Source organism: Kogia breviceps, chromosome 7, assembly GCF_026419965.1.
Source record: "Kogia breviceps isolate mKogBre1 chromosome 7, mKogBre1 haplotype 1, whole genome shotgun sequence".
In the NCBI taxonomy this organism is placed as follows: Eukaryota; Metazoa; Chordata; class Mammalia; order Artiodactyla; family Physeteridae; genus Kogia; species Kogia breviceps.
In genome coordinates, this window is record NC_081316.1 from 111,999,503 (window position 1) to 112,012,935 (window position 13,433).

The window sequence follows — 13,433 nt, forward strand, 5'->3', positions numbered from 1 at the left end:
GTAGTGGATAGCTCTTGGGGTGGGGGGAAGTTGTTGAGGGCAGGTCGTTTTTACTGGAAAAGAGAAAGAGGACACCTTCTAATGTGGATGGAAAAGTTTTACATCTTGATCTAAGTTGTGGTTATATATAGATATGCAAAAGTTCAATAATCTATACACTTAAGATTTGTGCACTTTACTACATGAAAGTTAGACTACAGACGTTTTTAGAGGTTTCTGTTTTCTTTCATTACCTACGTTATACTGCCTACCTAATATACAAAACCACTCCTAAATTCTAGGTCCCCTGAATTCAAGGATCTATTCAGTCTCATCTAAAGTACAGTCCTCGGGCTTCCCTGGTGGCGCAGTGGTTGAGAGTCCGCCTGCCGATGCAGGGGACACGGGTTCGAGCCCTGGTCCGGGAAGATCCCACATGCCGTGGAGCGGCTGGGCCCGTGAGCCATGGTCACTGAGCCTGTGCGTCCGGAGCCTGTGCTCCACAACGGGAGAGGCCACAACAGTGGGAGGCCCACGTACCACAAAAAAATAAAAAATAAAAAAAAAAAAAAATAAAGTACAGTCCTTCTCTGTATGCTTGTTCTTTTCATTGAAGCAACATTGAACAGAATCAAAGGGGAAAACTAAACATTTATCCAAACTTCCCTTATTTCCTAATAGAAGAACTTTCCTAAGGAAAAATTGATAAGTAAAGATATTTCCCTAGCACTTCACTCGTCATTGTTCTCAAAGAAATTTTACCACTAATGATGAGTTTAGACCAAAGATTTTTTCTTTTGATTTTTTTATATAAAGCTATATTTTCCATTACATAATACTGTGTATTTATAAACTTATCCTGAGTTCAACATCCCTTTCCCATATGCCTCATTATTAGAATGTCCTGGAAATGGGCAGTGCCTGAAAATTCAATAGCAATTGCCTCTCCTAATAAGCAATAGCTCGGTGCTGCCCTGATAACTAAATGTGAACCCACAACAACAACAATTGCTCTGTTACATCCTCCAGACCAGTGTCATCCAATAAAAATAGAATGCAAGCCACCTATATGATTGGAAACTTTCAGGTAGATTTGTTAAAAAACTAAACAGATAAATTCATTTTAACGATATGTTTTATTTAACAATAGATCGAAAGTGTGATTTCAGTATGTAATCATTATAAAAAGTTATCAAGGAGCTTATTTACATTAGTTTTCATCTTAATTCTTCAAAGATCCAGTGTGTATTTTACACTTACATTGCACACTTACACTGTCTCAATTCGGATGATCACATTTCAAGTGCTTGATACCATATATGGCTAGTGACTACTGTATTGGATAGTTCAGCTCCCAATTACCTGGGCCACAACCAAGGTAACCCTTGAAATAAAACTCCAAATTCTGACTCATTAGTCTTGAAATAATATATACTTCCACCCCATATCTTTATAGCCCATAAAATTATATTTCTCTCACCTGGAAGTTCTAATTCACTAAACTATGTCCCTAGGGCTCCATCCACCAAGTCAAAGGTCACCATACTTGCATCTGTCTGAAACCTAACATACTTCCCACTTACACACTACAAAATCCATCAGAACTGATCTTGTCATTTTGCCAAGGCCAACTCAACAAAGTTTTTCACCTCCTACTCTCTTACAAAATATGATATATCAAAATTATCCTGTGAAAAGTAGCATGAAATTACTATGAATATATTCATAAATTCAATGTGCTAGGTCAACAAACATGTGAAATAGAATCTTCCAAGAAAGACATGAGGCAAGAAAACATGGCATAAGGGAAAACAAACTGGATTGGAGTTCAAGCTGGGATTTCAGTCCCAGCTTTGGCACCAGGTAGTTTTATGTTCTTGGGCAACATACAAACATTTCTGAGTCTCCAAAGTGTGTTGTATTATATAAAGGCACTGGATTAAATGATTCCTAAGTCCCGTTCAATAGTACAAACTTCTTTTGTAAAATAAAGAAGAAAGAGTTGGGAAATGAGGGTGAAGGAGGATAAATCCACTTGGGAAAGAGTTAAAATCTCCTCTATGTATAGAATAGAAAGGAAGCAGTGGAGCTTGGAGTCCACACCAAATAATAACAACAACAATAGTAATAGTAATAATAATAAACACTCCAGTAAAAAATTCTTGGGTCCTATTTCTAATATTTCTTGAAGAGAAGGTTATTCTGCCCAAGGTTTTCTTCAGGGCAAATTTGACGTCCTTATTCCTCAGGCTATAGATTTTTTTTTTTTTTTTTTTTTTTTTTGTGGTACGCGGGCCTCTCCCTGTTGTGGCCTCTCCCGTTGCGGAGCACAGGCTCCGGACGCGCAGGCGCAGCGGCCATGGCTCACGGGCCCAGCCGCTCCGTGGCACGTGGGATCTTCCCGGACCGGGGCACGAACCCGCGTCCCCTGCATCGGCAGGCGGACTCTCAACCACTGCGCCACCAGAGAAGACCCCTCAGGCTATAGATTAATGGGTTGAACATGGGCACAACAATGGTATAGAATACGGAGGACACTTTCCCCTGGTCAAGAGGTGAAATAGAAGGTGATTTGAGGTACATAAAAGCTCCTGACCCAAAGAAAAGAGAAACTGCAATTATGTGGGAACTGCAAGTACTGAAGGCTTTGGACCTTCCCTCAGTGGAGCTAATGTGGAAAATGCTGAAAAGAATGAAAACCATAAGAGAGAAAAATGGCAACAAAAGGCACCCCAATGCCAGTAGTCACAGCAATAAAGACAACTAGTACGTTTATGTAAGAGCTGTTGCAGGAGAGCTCAAGGAAGGGAATGATGTCACACATATAGTGATTGACAAGGTTGTCAGCACAAAAGGTCAGAAATACCATATTTCCTGTATGAGCCACAGCCCCAAAAACCCCCATCCCATAGAACCCCAACAAAAGGAATAAACACACCTGAGGAGACATAGTGACCGTGTCCACCAGTGGTTTACAGATGGCGACATAGCGGTCATATGCCATCGCTGAGAGGACGAAGGATTCAGAAAAGACAAAAAAAACAAAAGAAAAAGAGCTGAGTCATACACCCTGCATAGGTAATGATGTTCTTCTTTGGGACAAAACTTGTCAGCATTTTGGGGATGATGGCAGTAGAGAAACTAAAGTCGGTGAAGGACAAGTTGAAGAGGAAAAAGTACATGGGAATATGAAGGTGAGAATTCAGTGCAATCAAGGTTATCAATCCCAGGTTCCCCACTATGGTGACCATGTAGAAACCTAGAAACAAGAAGAAGAGCGGATCTGGAGTCCTGGCTGGTTTGTTAAGCCTGAGAGGATAAACTCTGTCACAGAGGAGATGTTATCTGCAGCCATTCTCCTCTAGGAGAGTCTGTGAGGGAAAACGAAGTGTTGTTCAGAAAAAAAGAGGGGAAAAAAACCCTTCTTGAGAATGGCATTTGAACAGAGAGATTTTTGAACTTCAAGAAGATGGCATTTCATCATACCTGTGTCTCTCTTTTCATGGTCCCCAAGTACCTTGAACCATCCTAGTAACCTGTGGGTGAAATTTACCTACAGAGTAAGGGTCCGTTCAGTGCACTTCCTCCATTCTACAGCCCTTGGTCAGGTATGTAAGCCCTTCTCTAGGGTGACTCTTGAGACATGGAAGCCATTCAACCCTGCCTAGACCTTCCACCTTGGGGCCAGAACTCAGCAGAGCAAGAAGATGAGGTTGTGTGCCCAGGGTCTTTGGCTGGAATGGCTATGGAATTATTATGTGACAATAATAATGGAGTCATAATGTACAGTTATTAATTAACTTTAAGAAAAAGGAACACTTACTGAGCACTAACTATGGGATAGACATTGATCTAGATGCTGTGTGTCATTGTGATTATCCCCCTATGACAGATGAGGACACTGGGTTTAAGTGACTTGCATGAAACCCAGTGTTCCTGAGTTTCAGCAGAAGGTGAATGAACTCAGGTGGTCTGCTTCACAGCGGTTGATCTTGTACCCACTCTGCTATAGGACATACCAGGTCAGGCAGGCACTCACCCTCCTTCTGTTTGGAGTCTCAGTGCTGTGCTCTGCTGGCTCTCATCCACCTCCTTCACGGAGACTCAAATGCCCTGGTGAAAAGAAGGTGAAAACTCGGAGCTCAGAGGCCTCTGCTTCTGCTTCTACTTTAAGGATCAAAACCTCTAGTTTATCTTGATTCTCTTGCTGAGCAGAAGAACAAGATCTCTGATTGTGGCTTTGCCCCAAGCCTCTGTCCAGCTTCCAGGGATGAAACAGCGTCCTTTCCTAATGCACATGGATAACAGGAGACTAAAGAGTTTTATTCTGGATTAGAGATCTCAGTTGACCTAGTTACAAGGGACTCCCTCAAGATCACTGCTCCAGAGACCACCTTCCCTAAGGAAGAAGAAATGTTTATTTACATCTTTGATAATGCTTGACACAGCTTTTAATGGCCTATTCCTTTACAGGGTTTACATTTTTTAAGCACATTTAAGGGCAAAGCAATGTGGGAAAAATAATTCTTGCTACTTTGTTTTGAGCACTTACCGTGAACTAAACACTGTATCTGACCCAGGACCCTCATACAAAGGATCCAAAGCAATTCACAAATAATTTTATCTCATTAATTCCTCACAACAACCTATTAATAGGCTAGACCTATTAATCCTCACTTTAAAAGGAGACACACACACAGCTTGTAGGTTCCAGAATCTTAAGTCAGACTCTGGTCTGTCCAGCTCTAAACTTCATAGGGGCCAGGGACGTTGCTGGGCTTCTTAAAAGAACTTAATGTGTGTTACTGATGGCACCCAGTTTGTCTCTAGACATCAGTTCTGGCTACTATAAATTGCACACGTTCTCAAATAGTTCTCAGGAAGGAACTTCATTCAAATAGGGGCTAAAGATGCAACTTGTGCTCTACACCCCTTACCAGGGGCTTTTATATATTAAGGACGACAGAGTTCATAGCCAAGAAATAAATCTTGATGTGGGGAAATTTGAGGTTTGGTGTGCTGGTGGATTAGAGAGGTTTTTGGTCCTGGGTTAATGGCAGAAGTCCTCCTGCAAAAGTCATGAAATCAAAATATAAAGGCAGAAGTCTGTCTCCTTCAATCAAGTCTAACTAAAATCACTGCACTCGGGCCTGTGTATGTTTATGAGTCTGTGTACATACATCAGTGAGGACCTGCTTACCCTCAGCTAAGACTCCGCAGTGATGGTGCCTCATCTTTTTGGTATACATTTAGAATTTTCCATGTCCCAAAGTAACCCTAATGAATCTCAGTCCCACTGCACAAAAGTTAAAAATTAAGAAAGATAATTCACTAAAATGAAATTAAAATAGGCTCTCCTTGAGTTCCAAGTACAAAGAAGACTTTAGGGGGTTCTCAGAAAGCTCTTAGGGGATTTTGTTACTTCAGAGACAGTTGCCAGGGCAACCCTATTTCCAAATGCATCTTAAGCAGGGTTTCTCTAAAGCCATGTTACCTGATGCCTTGCTTCAGTACAAGCAGAAAGTGAAAGCAAAAGCAAAAAAATAACCTGTTTTGTTTTTCTATTTGTATAGTACTGTCACCTTTCCAAAACTTGAATCTCTGAGAAATGACTTTCTTCTATTTATTTCTAAATTAAATTATATATTATACATAAAACATTACAGGGCATGTGAAGATTTACATATGATAAAATGTCTCTGTGAATACGTCTCATGCATGTGCCTTAGCTGTCAGACTTCTCGTAGTCCATCGGAGTTGTACAAGTATGGTCCCAAACCAATCCCTACCTATCGTAGGATTCCCAGCTTCGATAAGAAGCACAAACCTGACCAGAAAGGAAAGATGGCATCTGAGTGGGCTTCATGTCAAATAGTCTCCATTAGCTCCTGAGAAAGTAGATAGAATTAAATTCATCTTTCAGTAGTCATATGGGCCTGTATAATAGTTAATGTTAAATTGTTTTTAATAAATGTATTTGACGACGTAATATGTGAGGTTCAGGGATGCAAGAAAACACGATGCATGCCAGAAGGAAGCTTACAGTCTAATAGTGCCATCGCCCTTGTAAGCTCTTCTTCCTATGTCTGTCCCTTGGTATTTTATATTTCCCAGGGTTCAGTTCTTAACCTTTTATGCTGTTTTGTTTTCTTAAATTCTCTATGAGCTCATTTGTTTCATGGCTTCAACGGTCCCTCCATGTAAATGGCTCTCAAATTTGTGTCTTTAGTTTTCATTTCTCTATTAAGTTCCTTTCCTGTGTATCCAGACTTTTTCTGGATATTTCCAAGAGGCCATCCTGTGGTCATCCCTGAACTCACTGAGAGCAAGGATGAACACATTTTCCTTTCTGCAAAAGTAGCTGTCTTTTCCACCGCTCCATTATTTATCTGGGTATCACCAATGGTTAGGAAGTAGAAAGTAGAATGCATAAGGCTAGATTCTAAGTCCTGGTTTTCTAGGACAGTCCCAATTTGTGCTTATTGTCCCAGAAAAATTAGTAGTTTTCTTTCACTCTGAAATATATCCTAGTTGAATGAGAAGTAATCAGAGCATGAATTTTGGAATCTGGTAGACGTCAGCACAAACCCTGGTTCTACTACCTAGTAGCTATGTGATCTTCAGAAATTTGTTTAGCCTTTCTCTGAGTTTCCAAACTTTTATCTTAAAATTAGTAAAATAACCACAACTCAAAGTGTTGTTTTAATGAGTAAATGATGCACCTTCTGGCACAAAGAAGATACAAAAAGAAGCTAATTCATTATTATCATTATTTAAAAACAATTTATATATTTATGTTACTTTATTAAAAAATAAACTTTATCATAATAATACTAATAACTGTATCTTTGGGTGACATTGGTTTCAGAATAGGCTAGAACAGAAGGCAGAGAAATCAATTTTAAAACTTTACACAAGCAGTAGAAACAGAAAAAGATGAACAGGGCCACATATTATGATGAAATGCCAAACAGGATTTAGTGTCTCTATGGCTTGAGAGAGAACAACAGTGAGGAAGAGACACAACTCATATCTGATTAAGTTTTCAAGCTCAGGGAAGCAGGAAATGGAAAAATAAGGAAACGGCAAAAAGAAAGTAGAAAATAATTGAAACTCAGATTGAATGAAAGGGATTAAGATACAATTCGGGGAATCATCTGAATAGAGATGATTACAGAAAAAGGGGAAAATTGCTTCAAGGAGGGGAGTTTAAAGACAACAGCAAATTAAATACAACCTTCCAAAAGTGCCAACACACAGATAATGGGAAAAGAAAATTGACCAGGGAAATGTCAAAATAAGGCAAACTTAGTGGTTAAGAGCAAGAACTGGAGAAAACAAACCTAGAATTAAACCCCAACCATATTCTTTATGTCCTGGCAAACCTGAGTAAGTCACTTAACCTAATTAAGACTCGGCGTCCCAATCTAAAAAATGGGATAACAGTACCAAACTTGCAAATATTTGTGATGGTTAAATTTTACTCCAGTGAATATTCACTTAGTAAATATTAGCTGAGTCTATAAAATGTCACATAGGCCAAAAGTAGGGAAAATGTCAAGAGTAAGGGATAAATAATGTTACCAAAGTCCAAGGGGGAAAAAACTCGAAAAATAACCTTGAACTAAGTCATTCTCTTGCAAGTGTATTCACTTATTTTTCCATATAACTTTTACTGTCTTTAGTCTGCCGATACAGCTTACTATTCATTGGGTTTTTCAAGACTGTATTCCATAAACCCCAACTAGGTTAAAAGCTTCTTCAGGGAAAATTTTTAATCCTATAGCTTTGTGGTACGCTAACACTCAGTACCTACCTATCAGTGATGAATACATTATAGATGTTCCTTATTACCGTACCCTACCCCCTTCTTATTTTTCCGTTTCCGTCATCCTGCTCCTGCTTCCCTGAGCTTGAAAACTTAATCAGATATGAGTTGTGCCTCTCCTCTCTGTTGTTCTCTCTCAAGCCATAGAGATACTAATCCTGTTTGGCATTTCATCATAATATCATAATATGTGGCCCTGTTCATCTTTTTCTGTTTCTACTGCTTGTGTAAAGTTTTAAAATTGAATTCTCTGCCTTATGTCCTAACCCATTCTGAAACCAGTTTCATTAGTTATTACTATTGCTATAATAAATTATATTTATTTAATAAAATAATATATACCATGAATTGTTTTTTAATAATAATGGTAGAACTTGCTGAAAGTAATGCATTTTAACAATTTATTTCTTACAAGTACTGCATTGATATTTTAGAAAAATTATAAGATATATATTAACATGAAGTAGAAAATAAAAGCCATCCACTCATAAATAATCACTTAATATTTCGGTGCATGATGTTTGATGTTAGATGATATTGAATATACTACCTTGAAGCATTTTCATGAGGTCATTTGTAGAGATGTGGATGGACCTAGAGTCTGTCATACAGAGTGAAGTAAGCCAGAAAGAGAAAAACAAATATCATATATTAATGCATATATGTGGAATCTAGAAAAAAGGTACAGATGAACCTATTTGTAGGGCAAGAATAGAGACATAAATGTAAAGAATGGACATGTGGACACGGGGTGGGGGTGGGATGAATTGGGAGGTTAGGTTTGACATAAATACACTAGCATGTATAAAATAGACAGCTAGTGGGAACCTGCTATATAGCCCAGGGAGCTCAGCTCAGTTCCCTGTGATGACCTAGATGGGTGGGATGGGGGTGGGTGGGAAGGAGGTCAAGAGGGAGGGGATATAGGTATAAATATAGCTGATTCACTTCATTGTACAGCAGAAATTTTTTATCTCTAAAAGTACTATTTCATTCTTTTTTGTATTTTCCATTTTTCTTTTCATTATATTCACATTTTCATTTAAATCCTTGAATAACTTAATAATAGTTGTTTTAAAATTCTTGTCTTAATTTCATCAGATGTGATATTTCTATTTATACATATTTTCTCCTGCCTTTCTTACACATTTTCCTGCTTATCTGAATGTCTAGTAATTTTGATAGGATGCTGTATATTGTTGACTCTCTTAATTGTTTTTTGTTTCTTTAAAATATTTTAAAGTTTGTTTTGGCAGCCAGTTAAACTACTCGTAGATTGTCTTGGTGTTTTTGAGGTTTATTTGAGTTTCGTTAGTACATATGACGTATAGCTTTTATTCTAGAACTCATTTAGCCCTAATGTTAAGACATAAACCTTGTCTCTCTAGGGAATGCTACAGGTGTTCAAGGAGATCTCCTCACTGGCTGGATGGAACACAAACATCACACAGTCCTGTATAAGCTCTGATAATTATTTAACTTAAACTTTCCAAAGATTTATACTTTGCCCAGCTTCATTGAGTTTTATGTTAGAAATGCATAGCTTATGCATTTGTCAAAGCTTAGACAAAGACACAAGGACCCATATACAAATTCTTGGAGTTCTTTCTCTGTGGCTTCAATATACTTTACTACCCATTCCACCTACTTCAGCCTCCCAAAACTCTAGTCTGCTTCTTCTCAACTCACAAAAAAATGCTGTGCTCTGTTGGCATATATCTTCTTTGGGCTATGATATAGAAAGTCTCTCCTGACAAAGAGTCAGGGTGAATATAGGACTCACCTCATATGTTCCTCTTCTGTCTTAGATCATAATTTAGCATCACCTGTTGTCCAACGTCTAAAAACAGTTATTTTATATACTTTGTCCAGTTTTTAAATGTTTACAGTGGATGGCTTATGGAAAGAACACAATTCAGTCCATAGCACATGCCCATGATGAATGAATCCTATTACATTCTATCAAAATGAGTTAAAACACATTTTAAAATGATACAAGGTATGAAAGAGTAACAAAACTCAGAATTAGAAAAATCAATAATTACATAATAACTCAGGAAATTACTAGGAATAAAAGAAAAAATGATTTAGGGAATTAAACCGAATTAGAATAATAGAAGAGTAACTAAACACAACAGATAATACTTTAAGAAATTAGAAGGTGAGAAAAACAGATGAAAAGAAGAAGAAAAAATAAACTAAGAGAATGAATGGGAAGTAACAAATGCAGACACAAGGCAAAGAATATCTTATCTATGGTGATTAGGAGCCACAATGGAGTAAACCAAAGCAAGGGAACAGAACAAATAATAAAAAATATAATTCAATAAAATTTTCCCAGTTAAATATACATATTTATATATATATTTGATATATTGAAAAGGAACAGCACACCTAAGAAAATTGTTGAAGAATGAATATGGAAACATATCCTAGTAAAATTATTAAGAACCACATAATACAAATTTTTGAGTACTTTTTCAAAAGACCTAGAAACAATAACCCAGAAGCAATGAACCCTTATAGCACCTAATCTTTGGCCTTCAAATGCCATTTCAGCACTAAAAGTAACCAAGTTTCTTGGAGAAATTGTTAATTCCTGGTCTGAAGAAAGAAATGTATGAGAGGAGCTTAGAACATCTTGTCCTCTCAGATAGTAATTAATATTAGAGGCTAATAGCACTGTGTCCAAAAGACTAAAACTGAAGAGAATACCGCTGGCCAAAGATACAAATTTTTTTTTTTTTTTTTTTTTTTGCGGTACACGGGGCTCTCACTGTTGCGGCCTCTCCCATCACGGAGCACAGACTCCGGACGCTCAGGCTCAGCAGCCATGGCTCACGGGCCCAGCCGCTCCGCGGCATGTGGGATCTTCCCAGACCGGGGCACGAACCCGTGTCCCCCGCATCGGCAGGCGGACTCTCAACCACTGAGCCACCAGGGAAGCCCCAAAGATACAAAATTTTGAGCAACAAAAGGATAAAAATTGCAATGGACTGGAAAACATAAAATATGATTAAATTAGTGAGAGTATAAAGATACTAAAGAAAAATAACTAATCATCTTTGGAGGATAATAAGAAACCAAATTATTATTTTGAAAATTAGAAAATGAAGGTGATGTGTTTTTATCTGAACTGTGCTGGTGGACACACAAATTGATGCATGTGATAAAATTGTATTGAAGTAAATGGACACACACACAAATGAGTATAAATAACACTGGAGAAATCTGAATAAGATCAGTGTATTATCTATGGCAACATGCAATATCCCGCATATGATTGTACTATAATTTTGCAAAACGTTACCGTTGGGGAAACTGCATAAAGGGTACACAGGATCTCTCTGTATTATTTCTTGTGCCGCCATGTGAATCTACAGTTAACTCAAAAGAAAAAGGTTAATTTAAAATCTGCATTAGCAACATTTTCACAGATGATATATTACTGAATGTACTCTTGAGAAGTACATATTCTTATAAACATATTTCCCTTATGAATGAGAATATATGGGTGAAGGGTTCTCATAAGTCTACCATCTTGTGCCCCTCAACCTCCTGCCATTCTTTACTGTCAGTCCACAGGTGGAGGAGCAGGGTGACAAATTTAGCTACTGTTATTACTATTACAGGAATCAAATGAGACAGTGTATTTGAAAGTATTTACATTAAAAGCAGGTTCCAAAATGTTTTTTAAAAAATACATATATGCTCATACACATGTAAATACATATATACATTGAAAAAATCTAAAATGACCCTCATGATGACTATCTCCAAGGAGCAAGAAAAGGGTATTTTATTTTTGCTTATTTGTATTTCTGATTTTCTACAGTGCACTTATACTGCCTTGGTGAATTTTTTGCACGCAACTGAAATTGGCAATAAAATCTATCCTCTGTGTCCAAAAATTCAATAAATTAAGTTTACTGAACAATAATAAAGTGCTACACATAAAATAACCTACAGCAAAGCAGCATAGTTTTGTGAAAACAAAACAGACTGGTGATCAGAAGTCCTAGGTTTTAGACCCAGTTCTGTGTCTTGCTAGTTTTATGACTTTGGGTAATTTTACTTTTAGAGCTTCAGTTTTCTAGAGAAGCGGAAAATAATATAGCATTCCTCATTTTTATATGCTATGCACAAGCTAACACATCAAGTATAAAGCACATTCAACCACAACATTGCTTAGAGCTATAGGTGTGCAGACTTACAAGGCTACACACTTGGGCCAAGGGAAGGAGCTCATGACCAGAAGAAAGCACTTTCAGTTCCAAATACTTGATAATTAGGAAGCCTCGGGAAGGTCACTTAGTGTCCGGCACTTCAGTTTTCTCAGTAAGAACATGGGAATAAAAATTCTACTCAGATACATTTATCCACATACCCAAAACTTCTGGGAGGAGTTAATGAGATTGACCTTTGAAGAGCATTATAAAAAAGTTAGTAAGCAATTAAAATAGTGCAAATTTAGGATTTTAGCTTAAGGAATACATGTTAGAGAAGGGATATCTATAGGTATCATATTCAGCAATGATAATCCTTGCTTCTTACGACTTGTCTGTAATTTGAGTACTTTTGTCATTAATGAGATAATGCAACCATGGTTTGATATTATGATCTGAAAATAGAACTAACAATAATAATAGTGAACGTGGCTATTGAGCACTTTCTCTGGACTATACTAGGTGCCAGGGCCCAGCCTTCACCACAGATGAATTCCTCAGAACGTCTGTGGGCGTAAGGTAGACATCAGTACTTTTTAAATGATTCCAGGTAATCATAATATACGAGTAATGTTGAGAACCATTGCCTTGGGGCCTGAAGTACGATAAAAAACTAAGAACAAATTCCAGATGCCTAATGACAGCTCACATTTTTATAGGAAATGACTTCTTGAAAAAACATTTCTAAATATGCATTTCCCCATATTGATTGTACAACCACCTTAGGGATTGATATCACTAATTTCTTCATCTTTCAGATACAGAAATTGACTTGTAACTCAATGATACTGTTGTAATTACCAAATCACCCAACACTGCATCAATTTGAGATAAGTATTCATATGTTCACATTCAGTGAATATTTAGGACTTGCATAGATGACAGGGGAATTTCATTTCTGTATCAAAATGCATCTCCAACTACAAAATATGGAGTATACTGCTCATTGCTTGTAGAATTGAGGTTCTCAGACTAGAGCGTGCGTCAGCATCACCTGGAGACAATAGGAAACATTGCTGGGCCCCATCCCCACAGTTTCTGAGTTGGTAGGTCTTGGATTGAGGTCTGACAATTTGCATCTCTAACATCTTCAAGTGATGCCAATGGTGCTGGTCCAGGGGCTACACTTTAAGAACCACCGCTGTAGAATATTTGAGAAACATGAAAATGGTAAAAGGTTCAGATCTTTCCCCCCTTTTCCTCTCATCTCCATGACCTTTGAAATACCCAGGGTCTGGTCTTCCTCCCCAAATAAACAGCAGGATGAGGGGTACTTCATCAGGAAGCATACCAGGATCACTCAGCTGGCCCCAGATACTCAAAACTAGCTTCACCAAGCAGTGCAAGATGCAGCCTTTCATGGAGTTCTTCCCTCCCAGTGCCACAGGGCTCCCAACCAG

At 37.9% G+C, this 13,433-nt stretch overlaps 1 pseudogene; it reads right to left on the reverse strand.

The window, feature by feature from the left end:
- Window positions 1-2,427: 2,427 nt before the first annotated feature.
- On the reverse strand, window positions 2,428-3,334 carry LOC131760380 (olfactory receptor 8B12-like; annotated as a pseudogene).
- Between the last annotated feature and the right edge of the window lie 10,099 nt (window positions 3,335-13,433).